This window comes from Psammomys obesus, unplaced genomic scaffold (assembly GCF_907164565.1).
Source record: "Psammomys obesus unplaced genomic scaffold, mPsaObe1.curated_primary_1811, whole genome shotgun sequence".
NCBI classification, from domain to species: Eukaryota; Metazoa; Chordata; class Mammalia; order Rodentia; family Muridae; genus Psammomys; species Psammomys obesus.
The window spans coordinates 10,704,945-10,722,071 of NW_026596134.1; the positions used below are offsets into that span (position 1 = coordinate 10,704,945).

The following is a 17,127-nucleotide window of genomic DNA, read 5'->3' on the forward strand; positions in this document are numbered from 1 at the left end:
GGGACATGAATACCCTCACACAAGAATGGACACATACACACACACTCACACACAAGAATGGACACACACATACACTCATTTCTTTCTCTTTCAGTTCAGACACCCCCTCCCACCACCCAATGTGTTTAGATAAAATGAAATGGACTAAAACCCAAGATCCAAATTGCTATCACCGTTATGGACCTTGGACAGATTATTCGGTCTCTCTGGACCTCAGCTTTATCAACGGGTAAAGGGCATCCTGCCCTGTGAGGAGCAGGCTGCGCTCCGCTCTGAGCTGCTGCGGCGCAGAGGCGCTCTGGCTGTGTGTCACTGCTCTGAGCGGCTCCATTTTGTGGAAAGCAGCGATTCCCTCTGAGCTCTTCCACCCCAAATGCAGGCACTAAGGAAGATGGCTCCTCATCTCATTTGTGGAACTCTATCACCACCGCCTGTCCAGCCCAGCACCAGGGCGCGAGATGATACATCATTTATCTGTACTAATAAAAGTCATGACTTTTGAACTAATTGAATTCAATTATGAGCACATAGGCTTATCAAAATCACAACGGGGGGGGGGGCAGTTAGGAAGATAACTCCGTCGGTAACCTGCTTGCCTTGTAAACATGAGAAACTGAGGTTGATCCTAAAATCCACAGAAAAAAGCTGGGTGCAGTGGTACACGCTTGTAATGGATCCCAGAACTGGAAAGGTGGAGACAAGGGGGTTCTCTGGGGCTCACCTGCCAGGCACCCTAACCTGTTTGGAGAGTTTTAGATCAGTAACAAATCTTGTCTCAACAACAACAACAACAACAACAAAAAAAAAAAAACCCAACAAAAAAAAAGTGGACAATGCCTGAGGAATGACAAGATTGTCCTCTGGTTTTCACTTCCATGTATACACACACACACACACACACACACACACACACACACACACACTCCTTAACAGAAAAATCAGGTTTGTGAGTTTATCCAATACCCCCAGAGGACCAACGAACGGTGCAGTGCACTCACCTGGAATGTCTGAAGGGAAGGGCCTCTCACCAAGGCGCCTATCAGTGAGTTACCAGAGCGCTCGGTGTGCACGTCACAAGATCGCCAGGTGACACACCTGTGACCCTACATCCCAGGCTTAAACTCAGCAATGGCTTCCCTTCTTCACAGTTTACTTCAGAAACTGCCTGCCATGAGGCGGGAGGGGGCTTTTCCAGACAGCTCTAAAACTGAGCTTCTGACTCCTTATCTGGCCACCTGCAGCTGTTAGGGTGAAAGCTTGGGCCCAGGAAGCCCTAAAAAGAGAGGCTCAACCACCCACCCTTGGTCAGCAACTAACAGGGAAAGTGATAGTGAAAAGCAGATTTGTTCATTGTGGCCATGTTGGGAAGAGGAACGTATATAAGGGGACCAGTGACTCCTCCCCCCCAAGTCCATCTTCAGGTCCTGACATGAGGTTTAAGTTTAAATGGAGGAAGGGTGTGTAGAACTAAGCAGTCCTGAGCAATTCCTGTCTAACCCTGTACCAGTCTGAGTCTGTCCCGCAAGTGTTAGCACTATGCAAGATCTCTTTCCTGGAGTCAAGCTCCCACCTGGCTGGCGTCAGGGCCCCAGCCTTTTCCTTCTCCAGCGAGAGACTCCTAGAGGAATCCCAGTTCTTTGGGGCTCATTGTCTCAACAGTCTCTCCTTCACTCCTTCACTCCTATAGCCTTTATATAGTCTGGGATTTGCTGGCCAGCCAGCCACGGTCCCGGGTCCCAGTGAGAGACTGTCACAAACTCAGAAGTGGGTGGGTCTAGAGATATGGCTCAGTGAGTAAGGTTGCCTGCCACCAGACCTGACAACCTGAATTTGATCTTTAGGACCCTCATGGTGAAAGAAGATCGGCTCCTGAAAACTGACCTCTAACTTCCACACATGCTGCGGCGTGTGCAAACAAATCAAAACATGATCCAAATCCTCCTGAGCATGGAACAGCCTCTTTGGACTGCATGGGCGGCACCTCACGTTCACGAGGAAGGGGAGAGGTCTGAAACACAGATTGACAACCCCACCAGGGATGGGGAAGGACAATCTTTAAACCTTCCTAGATGTTGCCATTTGGACGCCAGGCCACTCAGCTGATCCACAGTGACCTCATCTCGAGAGCCTTCATGTCATTATATCTACAGCGGCTCTTTTTCTGTGCAAAAAGCAAAGACAAGGGATAGAAGAAACACAGAGGTGTGGGCCTGCGAAGGAGGTGAGAGACAAACGTGAGTGAGCCCTAAGCCACAACAGCCTGGGGCCACTGAAGCACAGACAGCACCAAACACACAGACATAAAGCTAAGAAAACATGTGAAATCTATTGTGAAGAACTTTATTAAAAATAAACAACCCTAAAGAAAAATAAATGGAGACAAAGTTCTGTTCATGACAGAAAGATATATCACAACATGTCACTTTTCTCCAAATTGGCACATACATTCTGGGCTGTTTCAACCAAAATCCTAGCAGTGTGTGTGTGTGTGTGTGTGTGTGTGTGTGTGTGTGTGTGTGTGTGTGTATGCTGTATATGTGTGTTTACTCACACACATATGCAGTCACATGTGGACATGAAGGGCCAGGGGACAATCTTGATGATCGTCTCTCAGGCACCATCTACCTTTTTATTGAGGCAGTGTGTCTCCCTGGCCTGGAGCTCACCAAGTAACCAAGGCTGGTCAGCCACTGAGCTGCAGAGAACCGCCTGCCTCTACCTCTTCAGCAGTGGGATTACACGCACCTGGTTCTTCTGTATGGGTTCATGCTTGCTCAGCAGGCGCTTACTGACTGAGCCATCCCAGCAGCTTAGGAATATATACATATATTTTAAAGGAACTCAACAAACCAATTCCAACTTAATTTTTGAGACAGGGTCTGTCTATGTTGCCAGGCTCACCTTGAACTCATGGACTCAGAGCCGGGCACTGTGGTGCACACCTGTAATCCCAGCACTCAGGGAGGCAGAGGGAAGTGGATCTCTGTGAGCATAAGGCCAGCCTGGTCTACAAAGTGAGTCCAGGACAGCCATGGCTACACAAAGAAACCCTATCTTGAAACACCAAAAACCAGCCAACCAACCAAACAAACAAACAAAAAACAACCAACCCATGGACTCAGGTAATGCTTTTCTTCGACCTCTGGAGTAGGTGTTGCTACTGTCATATCTCTTTGGTTTCAGGCATCCCTCGGTCCCTATGCTGCAGGGCATGGCTGGCACACCCTGCCCTCTACCCTGAATTCCCCAGCCCAGGGTCAGGGCTTCCCCTCTTCCAGAGACCCTTCACTAAACAATCCAGACATTCTGGTTCCCCTCACTCTCCGTTCTGTCTCTCTGTCTCCCTGTCTATTCTCCTCATCTTCTCTCTCTCACTCCCTTCTCTCTTCTGCATGTGATTTCTCTCTCCCTCTCCACATGGCAGCCAAGAGCTGTTTCCAATTAAGGTATAGTATTTGTATACGATTATTTCATCTTGCAATTAGCTCAGTCCATCATTTCAATCAAAAAAAAAAAAAAAGGAAGAGAGAAAGAAAAGAAACAAAAATAAGAACAAAACTAAACCAGACATGTGAATTAGGAGGCACAGCCTCTACTAGAGCTCAAGATTTCATGGAACCATAGTGATTAAGACTAAACAATACGCCCCCCCCCCACACTCAACAGCAACAGGTGAGTAACCCAGTGGGCAGGGAGATCTTTCTCCAAAGGAGATGTACAAATGAGCAGCGATCTAGGGGAAGAGGCTGACAGTCTAAAGCAGCAGTTCTCAACCTTCTCAATGCTGGGACCCTTTAATAGAGTTCCTCATGTTGTGGTGACCTCAAGCCACAAACTTACTTCCCTTGCTACTTCACAACTGTAATTTTGCTGTTTTGCATCGTGATATAAATATCTGTGTTTCCGGATGGTCTTAGGTGAACCCTGTGAAAGGGCCATTTAACTCCCAAAAGGGTCCTGACCCCGCAGGCTGAAAACTGCTTTATAGTATAAAGCATCACAGGGGACAAACCAAACCACAAGGCTCTTACTGGGAATCTATTGCAAAAGTAAATAAATTAAAAAAAAAAAAAAAGCAAAAGTAGAAGGTAGGAGTTAGCCGAGATTTAGAAAAAACCCGCAAACCCTTGAGCACTCCCGACGTGAATGTAAAATGGAGGAGCTTCCTTGAAGATTAAATGACTCTTCCTGACAAAAGTAAACAGTGACCATGTATCCAGCAAGTCCATTTCAGGTATGTGTCTCAAAGGATGGGGAGCGAGAAATTCACTCCATTTTTATGCACCGACGTTCTTAGCAGCACCATTCACTATGGCCCAAAGGCAGAAGCCATCCAATGCATACTGATGGATGACAAATAAACAAATTATGTATGTGCTTGTGCTGATGTTGCAATACTATCCAGCCTCTAAAAGGAATGAAATTCTTGCATATGCTGTAATACAGATATGTCTTGAAGACGTTATGAAAGCCACGACAAGTAAAGCCAGATGTAAGACAAATATTGTATGATTTCACTTATATGGCATAACTGAATGAGTTAAATTCACAAAGATAGGAAGAATATCAGAGCAGTAGTTCCCAGTGGCTGAAAAGGGGGCAGGGCTAAGGAAGAGTTTTAGTCTGAGATGAGGAGAAAGTTATGGAGGAAGATGGTGGTGGTGGTTGTGAAATAATATAGAGGCTCAATGCTTCTGAACTTTATACTAAGAATGTCTAATATGTTGAATTGTAGGATCAGTAACTGCCAGTTGCAAAGTAGCTGAAATATCTGCTGTGAAATCTAGTGTTAATACAGAGAGTTAGAAATGTGGAAGATTTCTAAAGAAGAGGAGGAGAAGGAAGAGGAAGAGAAGGAGGAAGAAGATGAGGAAGAGGAAAGGGGAGGAAGAAGAAGAGAAGGAGGAGGAGAAGGAAGAGGAGGTAGCTAGATGTATGGTATGGGCCGTTTCTTCAGCCTGTTCTACAAGATAACAACTCTTGAGGGTGGGAAGATGACCACTGGGCATCTGCCTGAGTCTGACCCCCAGTGTCCATGTCAAACAGCTGAGCATGGTGCCAAGTTAGTCATCCCCGAGAGGGGAGGCTGAGACAAGACAATCCCCAGGGCTTCTGGCTGGCCAGCCTAGTCATTGGTGAGTCCCAGGTCCCAAAGAAAGAGCCTATTTCACAACACAATGTGGACTACCTCTAAGGAACCATACCTGAGCTCGACCTAGCCTCCACACATACCTGTACACACACACACACACACACACACACACACACACACACACACACACACACGTACAAGTGTGAAAACACTTGTACACACAAACAAAATTAAATATAAAAAATAAAAAGACACTCCTCAGTCTCTTTAATCCCAGCTGACCTTCTGGAAGGTGGGTAAAGGGAACCACAACCAGATGCTTATCTTTCTTTCTCAAGCCGGTTAATCAACTGAACCAGAAGTAGGAAATCACATCTCAGGGTTGCAAAAGTCTAACTCCCTGTCCCAGGCCCCAGTGCAAGCAAAGGTTGGGAGAAGGACAACACAATGGGGGACAGGACAGAAACTGGAGGCCTTCTTCCCCAGCTGCCCCTACCCCCAGCAGTACCTGCCCTGTGCACAAACAGCAGTCCACCGGAGACAAAGGAAGGCCGGCCGGGTCAGCCCCACCCCACCCTTCAGCTCAACATGTCCAGGGCAGAGGCCAAGAGGCTGCAGTGAAAAGCAAGGCTGGGGTTGGGCAGACTGCAGGAAATGAAGCAGGAGACATGGCAAGGACAGAGTCCAGATTCCAGGGTGTGACTTGCCTAGGTTTCTGGTTCTGCTTGGCAACCTTTGGAGTTCAGAAAATGAACCTTTCTGCAACTGTGTAAGAGTGTCAGAGAGTCATCTTGCCTGAGGTACCCCAGTCAAGCAACCCACGGTAAAAGATTGTCCAACTACAAGAGGCCAAACTCAGATCTGCAAATAGAGGCTAGAGTTGCTAGCCACCAGAGGGGATGCTCTCTCTCTGATGTCCCCACTGAGAGCAGAGGTAAGGGAAGTCGCCCGAAGAGCACTGTCCAGCATCCCCTGGCTGATGAAGGAACTCATAATCTTCAGCAGACACTAAGTGGCTTCTTGGCACACCTCTGCACCAGAGCACTCCGTGAGAGACAACAGCACACGCTCTTTCCTCCTCTCTCCGTCACCAAAGGCAACTGGATTTCATTACAGTCTATCTGTCTCGGTGTTAAATGCTGCATGTATTTGCATTTGTCATCAGAAACTGATGACAGACTGAGAGCAATGTTCTACACAACCGAGAAGAACACACCACCTAACTTTGTAGCCTGTTACATGATGGGTAGTGCAACTCCAAAACTGTTTAGCTAGAAAAGGTGGGTGCTGGGCAGTAAAGGAGTGGTACCTGGGAGTCACCTATTTCTTCCAGTACGGCAGTGGGTTGACTTGTGGCCCGCCCCAAAGATACATCTAAGCCTGAGTCCTTGGTACTGTGAACAGGACCTTCTGGGCAAAATGGATGATTGTAGTTGCAATTACATCAAGACTCTTGAGATTACTGTGGGTCATCTAAATGGCCCGAAGTCCAATGGCAACGTCTCTAAAGAAAGAGTTGACAAAGAATAGTTGACAGCCTCAAGGGGTGCTCTGTGAAGAAGGAGGACAGGTGGGAGTGAGGCCCTAAGCCAGGACAGCAAGGATAGCCTAGGGCCACCAGATCTAAGGCAAGCCAGGAGAGCGTGTTCCAGAAGCCTGCAGAGGGTACGTGATTCTGCTGACGCTCAGATGTAGAGCTCCTGCCTTCCAGAACTTCCAGCTAGCACACTTCTGGTGTTTGTAGGGTGACATGGACACATGGCCCAAGGAGGCTGATAAATGTCCAAAAAGTTTAAAAGTATCATATTACATTTATTTGTTTGTTTGTTTTATGTGTGGATGTACATGCGTGCATATGCCACAGCACATGTGTGGAAGTCTGAGCACAACTTTCAGGAGTTGGCCTCTCTCCCTCTACCATGTGTGTTCTCCTGGAATTCAGACTCAGGTTGTTAGGCTTGGTCGCAGTCATCTTTGCCTGCTGAGCAACCTTGCCAACCCTCCTCAGCAGCTTTGAACACTGTTCTTCCCATCCCTGGAGGGGTGTTATTTCAGCCTGTATTTCAGACCCAGGTGATCAATCCAAATAGCCATTCCTCATGAATAGGATGTGGCCCCACGCCCCAGTGCTAGGGATCGAACCTGGGGTTTCCTGCATGCCAAGCACGTTGCTCTACCGCCAAGCTGTACCCTTAGCCCCAGGACTACATTGTTAAGCAATGGTCATGCGACCCAGGGAGTCACTCTGTCTATAGCTGCAGGGAAACAATAGTCCATGCCTTTGACATTGTTTTCTGTAAAGACAATGTGAGCAGGGCCTGCCGGTGGTCATTTCTGTTACTATGGTGACCTGAGAAATAAGCTGAGAAGTAGCTGATCTGAGAAAGAAGCCAACAGGGAAAGAAAAACAGGCTGGAAAGGGAAAGCATCCCCCCCACTCCACAAACAGGTATGCCTAGAGATGTATAAATCCCCCTTACTGGCTTAAGTCACATTGAGACAGAAACATTGTCATTTCGGAGAGCAGATCCAGCCGTAACTACACTGCAGCCTAATAACTAAAAACAACCTTCTCCTGATGATGAAAGTGTCTATGCAGCACGGAGCATTGTTCCCGATCAGCCATGCAACAGTCAGAGCAAGGTAAAGGCAATCCCTTTGTTAGGCCTGTGCAAGTAGCCCCAGAAGCCCCAGTAGCCCCACAGCTGAGGAAAGACACACCATCCCAGAGCAAGCCTAATGCTTACTAAGTAACTGCCCCACAGAGGACCTAGCCCATTCTCCCAGCCCCAAGTCCTGCTGAAATGTCAGCCCCAAAGGCAATGATGCCGTGATGAGGGATCCCAGAGAAGAGAGACAGCATGGAGGAGATGGCGCTCTCTGCTAGCTGTCTAGTTCTCCAAGCACGATAGTTAAAGCCAAGTGTTGCTTTGTTTGAAAGTCAGGAACAACTAAGTGTGGCAGCTTCCTGCACCTTGGGAGGCAGAGGCAGGAGGATTAGGAGTTCAATGTCATCCACAGCTACAAAGCAAGTTCTAAGACACATGGACAGCAGGAGAACCTGCTCAAAAGAACCCCAAAATGAAACAAAACAAAAATGTTGGAAATGTGCTGAAGAGTTGTCACAGTATGACACAGTGGGCTCTTTGACAGTGACAAGATTCTGAAAAAGTACAATTTATTTCTCTCCCACTCATAAGGCAAACTCCACATGTGTGCATGGGCTGCAAATAGAAACATAAAAAGTAGAAGTGAGATGAACATCAACTCTGAGCAAGGAGGCAGGGGATGGAGGATCAACAGTGTTTGAGGCTACCCTGGGCTACATAGGCATTCTCTCTCTCTCTCTCTCTCTCTCTCTCTCTCTCAGACAGACAGAGAGGGTTAACTAATTATGGTATCAGGGAGGTGGTGCATAACTTGGGTTTTGATAGACTTTAGCACTAGGAGATAGGTTGGCATCCCAAGTGATGGGCATACTCCATCGGTAGTGATGAGACCTGGGAAGGCAGATGAAACTGATCAGAGGGTCACAGGCTAAAGTAAAGAAATGCGGACTTTATTGGTGCCATGCTTTGGATCCAAAACGCCTCCCATCGGTTCCTGTATTTTTTTTTTTTAATATCTGATGCCATCTTTAGGAGATAGGGTCTGGATGGAAAATGGATTTCTAGAAGTAGGTAGGCCTTTGAAGGTCCAATCTATCTCTAGTTTTAGTCTAGCCTTCGTTTCCTGATTGCCACCATTAGTTGCCTTGCTCTCCCACCTACATGGACCGAGCTGTTGCTGCCACCATTTCTCTCCTACAACGATGGACTGGAATCCCCTGAAACCATGAGCTCACATAAACCTTCCCCCTTGAGTTGTTTCTATCAGGCATTTCATCACATCAAGGAGGAAAGTATCTGAAACCATTGGAACTTTGGGCACAGAGGGGCAAGAGGATGTTGTGAGCAATGGACAGCCACTACTTGGATTCAAAGTGAAGAAGGTCCCTGAGGACCCTTACCAGAGTTGCATGACTTTTCCAAAGCAAGCAGGCCTTTCCCAATGGCAGAAGAATGAGAGAAATCAAGGGTATCAAGGCATTAGAAAAGGTAGACTCAGCAGATATGAGACCTGATGGAATTCAAAGACACAACGAGAAAGAGGAATCCACCATGATGGCTAGATTTCTTTTTCCTGAAATGGGCACCAGGCAAACCGTAACACTCATGAAAAGAAAAGAGTTGTTTTGTCTTGTTTGAGACAGGGTTTTTCTATGTAGTCCAGCTGTCCTGAAACTAACTCTGTAGACCAGGCTGGCCTTGAACCAGGAGATCTGCCTGCCTTTGCCTCTGAAGTGCTGGAATTAAAGGTGTGCACCACCACCACCTGGTGAAAAGAAAGGTTTTAAGAAAGGGAAACCTTGAGGAAAATGAAGGTAAGTCTGGCTTTCATAAGCTAAGCAGGAAGAACCATGTGACATCCTTGTGCAGAGGTCCATTGCATTGAACAGCAGTTTCCAGGGAGGTGATCCGTACAGAGGAGGGAATGCTGGAAACTGTCAGCTCTCCTCATGTGGCAGAAGACATCAGAGGACAGAGCAGAGGTCAAGAAGGGCAGTGGATAGGACACAGAGACTCCTGGGCCACTGGGTGACACAAAGAGGAATCTGATGGGAAATGTCTATCAAAATAGAGTAGAAGCCTCCAGAGTAGTGGCACTGTGAGACACAGGCTCAGGCTGTGTGGCCGCGCCTAGTCCCAGAAAGACACAATCAGGTCAAAGAACAGCTTCAAGTAAACTGGAGTATGGCTCTGTTTAATGCCTTTAGCGCAGGCGGGTGGTTCAGGGAAACAGAGAATGATGGAAATGGACGATAGAGGGCTGAGGGGGAAAGCAGTAAACACAGACTGTGTAGACCGTTCCTTCAAGAAGTTTGGGTGTGAAGGAAGAATGAGAGAAGCCCAAGAGTAATGTTAGACAGCAGACAGGGAAGTGGATGGATTAGACATTAAGGAATGAACTGCTAGAACATAGGCTCAAGACATGAGAGAGAGAGAGAGAGAGAGAGAGAGAGAGAAGGAGGGAGGGAAGAAAGGAGGTTCCAGGAGAGATAGGGCAGCCCTGGGCAGAACCACATCTCTCTCTGGCATGAGAAACATAAGAGGAGGAGGAGAAGAGTTGAGGTGATTGTCAGGGTGGGCCTTGTTACCGCAAATTTCCTACAGCTTAAGTGTTCAGGTATATCAATGGTCAGGATCTATTCTGTGCCAGTGACAATGACGTTTGAGAAAGGGTTGAGGACAAAACAACAATCAGGAGATGTATCAATGCCTAGGGACAGGGAACTATCTAGGGATGACTGTAAAGGTTTCTAGGCAGCCTTAGGAACCAGGTCTCTTTTTTTTGTTTGGTTTTTCGAGACAGGGTTTCTCTGCGTAGCCTTAGCTGTCCTGGACTTTCTTTGTAGACCAGGCTGGCCTCAAACTCACAGAGATCTGCCTGCCTCTGCCTTCCTGAGTGCTGGAATTACAAGCGTGTGCCACCGTGCCCGGAGGGACCAGGACTGTTATACTTCAAAGAATACATGATGAACCAAGTTCCTCCAGCATAGTTAGCACCCCTGAGAAGGGGCAGGGCAGAGGTGTTCCAGATGTGGGGCTCAACTGGATAGGTTTGGAGGGAAAGGTCAAGTAGACAAAAGTGGTTAGAGGAGGCTGCAGGATAGAGAAGAAAACTGATCACCACAGCCCTCCCCATTCAGTTGACGGTTATCACTGGTTCAGGAGCTTAGCTGAGAGGCTGTGGTCATTCTGTATGTAAGATAGAGTCCATCTTCAACAAAGAAAGTGACCAGCTCCAGACGGGGCAATGTGGAAAGAGCTGGGATGCAAAGGATCAAACAGACCTAGTTAAATTCAGCCCTACTATTTTTCTTTCTGAGATGAGCTTTTTTTTTCTAAAACTTCTGAAAAATTCATGATCTGTAGAGCTTATCAGGATGAAATGAGAAGATTAATATATACATTTCCACAAAACCCTATTAGGTCTCAGGCTTATGATTCAGTTCCTTGACTTACACGTTTAGTAGGTGTCTGGTGCCTAGCAGGCACTCAGTGGATATGTTTCCCTCTTTCTGTGTCGGTGTTATTCATCAGAGCACATTCTCCGGCCCTGAGCGAAGTGCAACTGAGATGCTGATATTCATCTCCCGTCTTAGTTCTGTACAACAATAAGAGCAGAACATGGATACATTTACCCCTCCACATCCTTTCACTGAGTCAAGGTAAGCTACTTCTGGACTTACTGAAATCTGGGTCAATATGGAGAGTGAGCTCTCGAATGACAAAGGATCAGGCCCTGGGTACTACCCATCCCACCGCCAGACAAATGAGCTGGTATGAATTAGCTCTCTGTTACTGTAACAAATACCTGAGGTAAATTAATGTTAAAAGAAGAAAGGTTCCCCTTTCACCTCCGTCCTATTCCCTCTCTGGCCAGAGTGCAAATGCTATGCAGCCAATGCCCCATTGTCTGTAGCCCCCACTACATTTTCCACAATAGGTATTGAATAAAGGGCTATGTGACAGACTGATTCTTTCCAAAGATAGTTCTCATTTCATGCTCACTGAATTATTTATCAATTCTCAATAACAGTTTTAGAAAATGCAGTTTCAAAAATATATATTTACAAGAAATAAAAAAAAAAAAAAGAGGAATGTGGGGCTGGAGAGATGACTCAGAGGTTAAGAGCACTGGTTGCTCTTCCAAAGGTCCTGAGTTCAATTCCCAGCAACCACATGCTGGCTCACAACCATCTATAATGAGATCTGGTATCCTCTTTTGGCATGCAGGCGAAATGTTGTATAAATAATAAATAAATAAATAAATAAATAAATAAATAAATAAATAAATAAACCTTTTTAAAAATAAAAAGAAGAATGATTTATTTTGGCTCACAGTTTTAAATAGGTTGCTTTTGGGCCGGATGGGATACCAGTTTCAAATTCATGCTCAAGGGACACATCTATGGGGACATGGAGCAGAGGCCACCAACTGTTCTCAATTTCCACTCTCTTTCTCTTTCTTTTAGAAGAAGGACCCCTAAGATTGCTCGGGCATCTCTAATAGGTACAGCTGGAGTTGACCATCCTCGGATTCTTCTGTGTTGACGCGCTCAGGTGCTGGCCAATGGATTACGAGTGAAAGGACAGCTCATCCTCTGAATTATAGCACTCAGGAGGCTGTCCAGCCCCTGTCCCCTCCCCCCTTCCTACAGGCAGGAATACAGGAAGAAAGAGTGAGTGAACTTTGACTCAGAAGAACAGGGAGCCAGAATGTGGGAGAAACATGGGCCCCTGGATGGCCCTGTTGACCACCCACCTCTTAGCTGAAACGAATCATCTTCTATTCCTCAGAGAAAACCCATTTTAAGAGCTTTCAGTTACGGCTTAGCCCATGCCCGGCTAAATACCGTCTTTTCCCAAAGTACTGATAAAGTTAGAGCTGAGCAGTACTTACTGAAAGCTTGCCCCGTGCCAGGAATCGCTCTAAATACTTTACATGTGCTATCTCATTTAGTCCACACCTACCTCCTAGATGGGGCTTTGGTGACGTTTTTGCAGAAGAGGAGACACCATACTCTGAGTGATGACTCACTGCTCCTGGGCGACCAAATGTGCAGCCTGAGCCATGTATTCTGAAGTGAGGTGGTGTCCTCATCCACTGCCTTCCGGAGCACCTCTTTGTACAGTTCTATGCAGTCAGAAAGACATGGTTCAGAGCTAGCAAGATGGTTCCACAGGACAAGGCACTTGCCAAGCAAGCCTGATAACTTGGTTTCATCTCCAAAACATACACAGAGGTGGAAGGAGAGACCAACTCCACAACGTTGTCCTCTGACCTCCACAGGGCACCGTAACACATTCATGCACACATACAGTGATTTAAATTAAAGAAAAAATTAAGAAGTCACGGTTCAGTTTTCCAGAGACCTGTACCTGAATACTAACCCCGGAACTGCAAGTCGTTTAGTGTCTCCACAAGTCAGTTTCCTTCAAGAGAGCATGTGAGAAAAACCAAACTCCTGGCCTCACGGGAGGATAAGATAGATTTACGAATGTCGAAGAAAAGCTTTGAAAGCTATGAAGTGAGGCACAAGTGATAAGCTGCCTTAAGGGAGGTTGGAAAATCCTTCAAACCCAAATAACAAAATCACTTTATTATTTTTTTTAATGCAAATAACATCCAGCAATTTGGCAGATATCCTAGAAAGGTTGCAAAATCTGTTAAGGAAGGGGGTATGTTTGGATTTGTACATCTGTCATCCTTAACTAAAGAAGGGAGATTTAGCTGAAATTAACTGGAAGAGTTCAGACCTATGTACCTGGCGTTTGCTTGCATGCGCGCGCGTGCGCGCGCGCACACGCACACACACACACACACACACACACACACACACACACACAGGCACACCGAGGTTCTCAATAGAAAAAAGAAATCCTTATTAGAAAGACCAGGAACAGCCTCAATCTGTCATATCCATAGATATGATATGTGATATGGATAGATGGGAACTTGCCATCTATCCATCTATCTATCTAAGTTGCAGAAATAGGTGTGCCACAGGAGCTCAAAGATCTCCAGTTCAAGTGATCTGGGGACTTCAGGAACCCTGTTGTGGCAGACCTTTCGGGTAATTCCCCAATTTTCCTTGTTTGCCCAGGTGTATACATCATGCCTGGTCCAGGGCCACCAGCCACCTTCCTGGAATTCAGTCCCCAAGCCAGAAGGAAACAGTTGACTTTTTAGCGTTGTTACGATGTGGACGGATATTGAAGGCTTGGTTCTCAGTGCAGCAGCGTTCAGGGACCTTTGGGAGGGGATTGCATCCTGCGGACTCTAACCTCATCACTCGGCTTTTGAGAGGTGGTGGAAATCACAGAAAGTAGGGCCTCTCTGGAGGAAGCTGGTAATTAGGGGTGTGCTAGGGAGGGCTATTTTATCTTTAACCCCTTCCTCTCTTTCTTTCTTTGCTTCCTGGCTGCTGTGAGTTGAGCCCCTTTCCTATACCAAACACTTCAGCCATGCTGAAAGGTCCTAAGAATGGCCAGGCCAAAGGGCTATAGACTGAATGAAACCTTTGAAATCATAAGCCCAAATACACTTTTCCTTCTTAACATTATTTATCTCAAAGTATTTTGGAAAGATAATGCAAACATTGTTCATCGTGAGTATGAACAAGTCCCGGTTAGCTTTCAGTTAATTCGGTCCTGATTGTCTTTCTGCCTCTATCCTTCTAGTGCAGGCTACTTTCCTGGTGCTTCTTGCTCCTGGATTGAAATCCCCTTTGACAGGGCTTAGCTACTTTGAAGGTACAATTCTCCTTCCCTCTCCTCTCTGCCAATCAATGCCAACACGCCGCTTCCGGCAAGCAGAGCCTGCACTTGCTTCCCTTCCCAGCGAATAGATGGTTTTCCCACTCATGCTCACGGAGTCAGGTAGATGACTGCCACTGTGATTGCACAGATGAGAAGACAGCAGAGAGGCTGGGTATGTAGGGACGGGACTTCCTAGCCACAGGGCTCTCTCTGCCTTCCTCGAGGGCCAGCACAGGGGACAGAAGCACAGAAGCTGCTGCAGCCACCTGTGTCTTGCCAGCCTGGACTCCCCCAGTGGGGACTGAAGCAAGCTGACTCTCAGCGTGAGTTTGCCTCACCTGCACTCCTCATTCCTCAAAAGCAGAGAGAGAGGCCCCTCTGAGACCTGTGCTTACCTGGCCAGCAACCCTAGGTCTGCACTGGTCTAGACTGTCCTCCCCTCGTGCCACCCCGAAGTCACTGTCATTAGCTTCATTCCCTCCTCTCTGGCAGGCTGTGGCCCAAAGTTGACAGACACCCAAAGCCAATGATCTCAGTTCCCCTTCTTTACTCTCAGGTGCTCTTGGGGTTCCCAAGGACAGGAAGATGCCTTGAAAGGCCACCTCAGGGGGAGGTGTCGTGAGCTGAGACTTGACTTTTCAAAGGAAGGCCTCGATGGATTCCAGGAGACAGCCTATTAATTGGTTTTGGCCTGCAGCCCCCTGGAGCAGCTTCCTCCAGCCCTTGGGCTCCCCAGGTAGGGTGTGGTGTGGTGGGGTGGGGTGTGTGGATGTTGCCTAAGGCAGAGAACTATGCCATGTTCCGTACTGACTTACTGTTGGTTTGAGACGTCTGGACTAGAGTGACACACAATTCTTTGCCTTGTTTCCTCAGCCTTGCAGAACGAGCCTCCTTCTGAAAGGCATAAAGGTCCCTTTTCTTCAGCTCACAGGAGTTTCTGGGGAGGCCTGCCACCACCACCACGGGCTTGTTCTGTCCAGCTCAGACTCGGGTCTCCATGCTTGGGCCGGTCCCAGGCAACCGGAACTCCGCTGCAGCCAATGCTCTCAAGGCCTGGACTGGGGTGGTGGCTTCCATGGCAGGATGCCAGTCTTGGTTCTTAAAGCCACAGAGCTGCTGGTGGCCGTTCCCTTTACAGGAGTTTCTTATCTTCCCCAGGGACCAGGGAGGCATAATGCAAGGACACGGCCACCATTATCCACGAGAATGAAAAACCCTGATGTAGAAGGGTGCCAGCCCCAGACATTTCAATGCCACCACGGACCTAGGAGCGCACTCTGCACGGAGGAGTCTCACAGCCATCCTGTTTGATTCCAGCATGAAGCCAGATTTCGGGCTTGCCATCTGCGCCATCCAAATGTCAGGCCGCACTGGGTCATTTGGGGTACGGGTGAAAGTGCAGGTACCGCTCTGGGAGTGGGGTTCCTTACGGATCATGGCTGCTGGCCCTGGGGCTGTGCTGGCTTGGGCAGGGTTGGGATGTGAAGCCTGGGTAAGTTGCTCTCCCACTGAGGTAATAGGAGCACAGTGTGAGGCTAGTCTCCAGCACTCAGAAAATGCTTGAGTAACACTGGCAGGGCCTGTGATTTTTGTCTGTTTTCTTTCTGAATGCCCACTGTGAAAAAAGAGCAGTTTCTGCTTTCTCCTGCTTCAAAGCTATCAGGACTTCCCCTCAGACCCAGCATTACTCCCAACCATACAAGGGTCTAAAGCAGATGGTGCCAGCACACCCCTGCGGCTTCGCCTTCCCTATCTCTCCTGAGCCTTAGACCTGCCCATGGGCAGCACAGATCACATACTTGAGCACACTGCAAGTCCTTTAGGTGCCAGACTTGGCCTGTCCCTGGGTCACTTTTGCAATTCTTTTTCTTGGTCTGGTTAACATCCTCCTCTCCTGGAGAAATTGGCACAGGTGTGCCTCGCCCCTTGTCATGTTAAAACATTGAGAAGGCACCATCCATAACTCCCCTTCCCCCCAAAAAAAAGTACCCAGACTCTCACAGGATACTGAATCGGTTGGCACCTGATCTTAGCCTTCCCAGGCTCAAGAATGGTGAGAAATCAATTTCTGCTGTTCACAAGTGGTCCAGCTTGTAGTATTTTGTTATAGCAGCTGGAATAAACAAAGACAAGGGCATTGTGCTGAGTGAGATAAGGCGGAGTCTGTAATTCTACCCATCATGAGGTGCCCGGATCAGGCAAAGCCACTGAGGCAGAAAGTAAGCCAGTAGATAACAAGGGGTGGATGAGGAAAACATGGAGTCACCATTTGATAGATACAGAGCTTCAGTTTGGGGTGATGAAAGGTTCGAGAAATGGATAGCTGTAACAGTTGTAAAATACTACGAATGTACCTAATGCCACTGAATGGAACACTTAAAGCAGTTAAGCTGCCATCATAAGGAAACATTTCATCAGATACTTAAACTGTAAGAATACGCCTAACCTGTACTCCTCAGGAGAAGACACTTTGCAAAAGTAAATATCCAGGGCCTGAGGCACGCCCTTTCTTTCTTTTCTTTCTTTTTTCTTTTTCTTCTCTCTCTCTCTCCCTCTTTTGAGGCTTAAGGATGAGATTTGAAACTTCAGAAAGTAAAACTGTGTGGTTGACCAGAGATGCAAAAAATGCCAAATATTTACAGCTGGATTCTTCGGTGGATGTGATGTAGG

General features: G+C 47.3%; 1 protein-coding gene across 4 annotated transcripts in view; it reads right to left on the reverse strand.

Moving 5' to 3' along the window:
* Positions 1-15,467, reverse strand: part of Dglucy (D-glutamate cyclase) — a 77,503-nt gene extending 62,036 nt beyond the window's left edge. For 2 of the 4 annotated variants that reach the window (XM_055593023.1, XM_055593024.1), the window contains exons 1-3: positions 15,273-15,467; positions 12,670-12,832; positions 11,158-11,299 (exon numbers count right to left, since the gene is read on the reverse strand). The gene's annotated coding sequence lies outside the window, so the exon portion shown is untranslated. Of the gene's footprint in view, positions 1-5,600; positions 5,702-11,157; positions 11,300-12,669; positions 12,833-15,272 lie in introns of those variants that run through there. The other 2 variants (XM_055593026.1, XM_055593025.1) reach the window with 2 other exon arrangements.
* Positions 15,468-17,127: the final 1,660 nt, after the last annotated feature.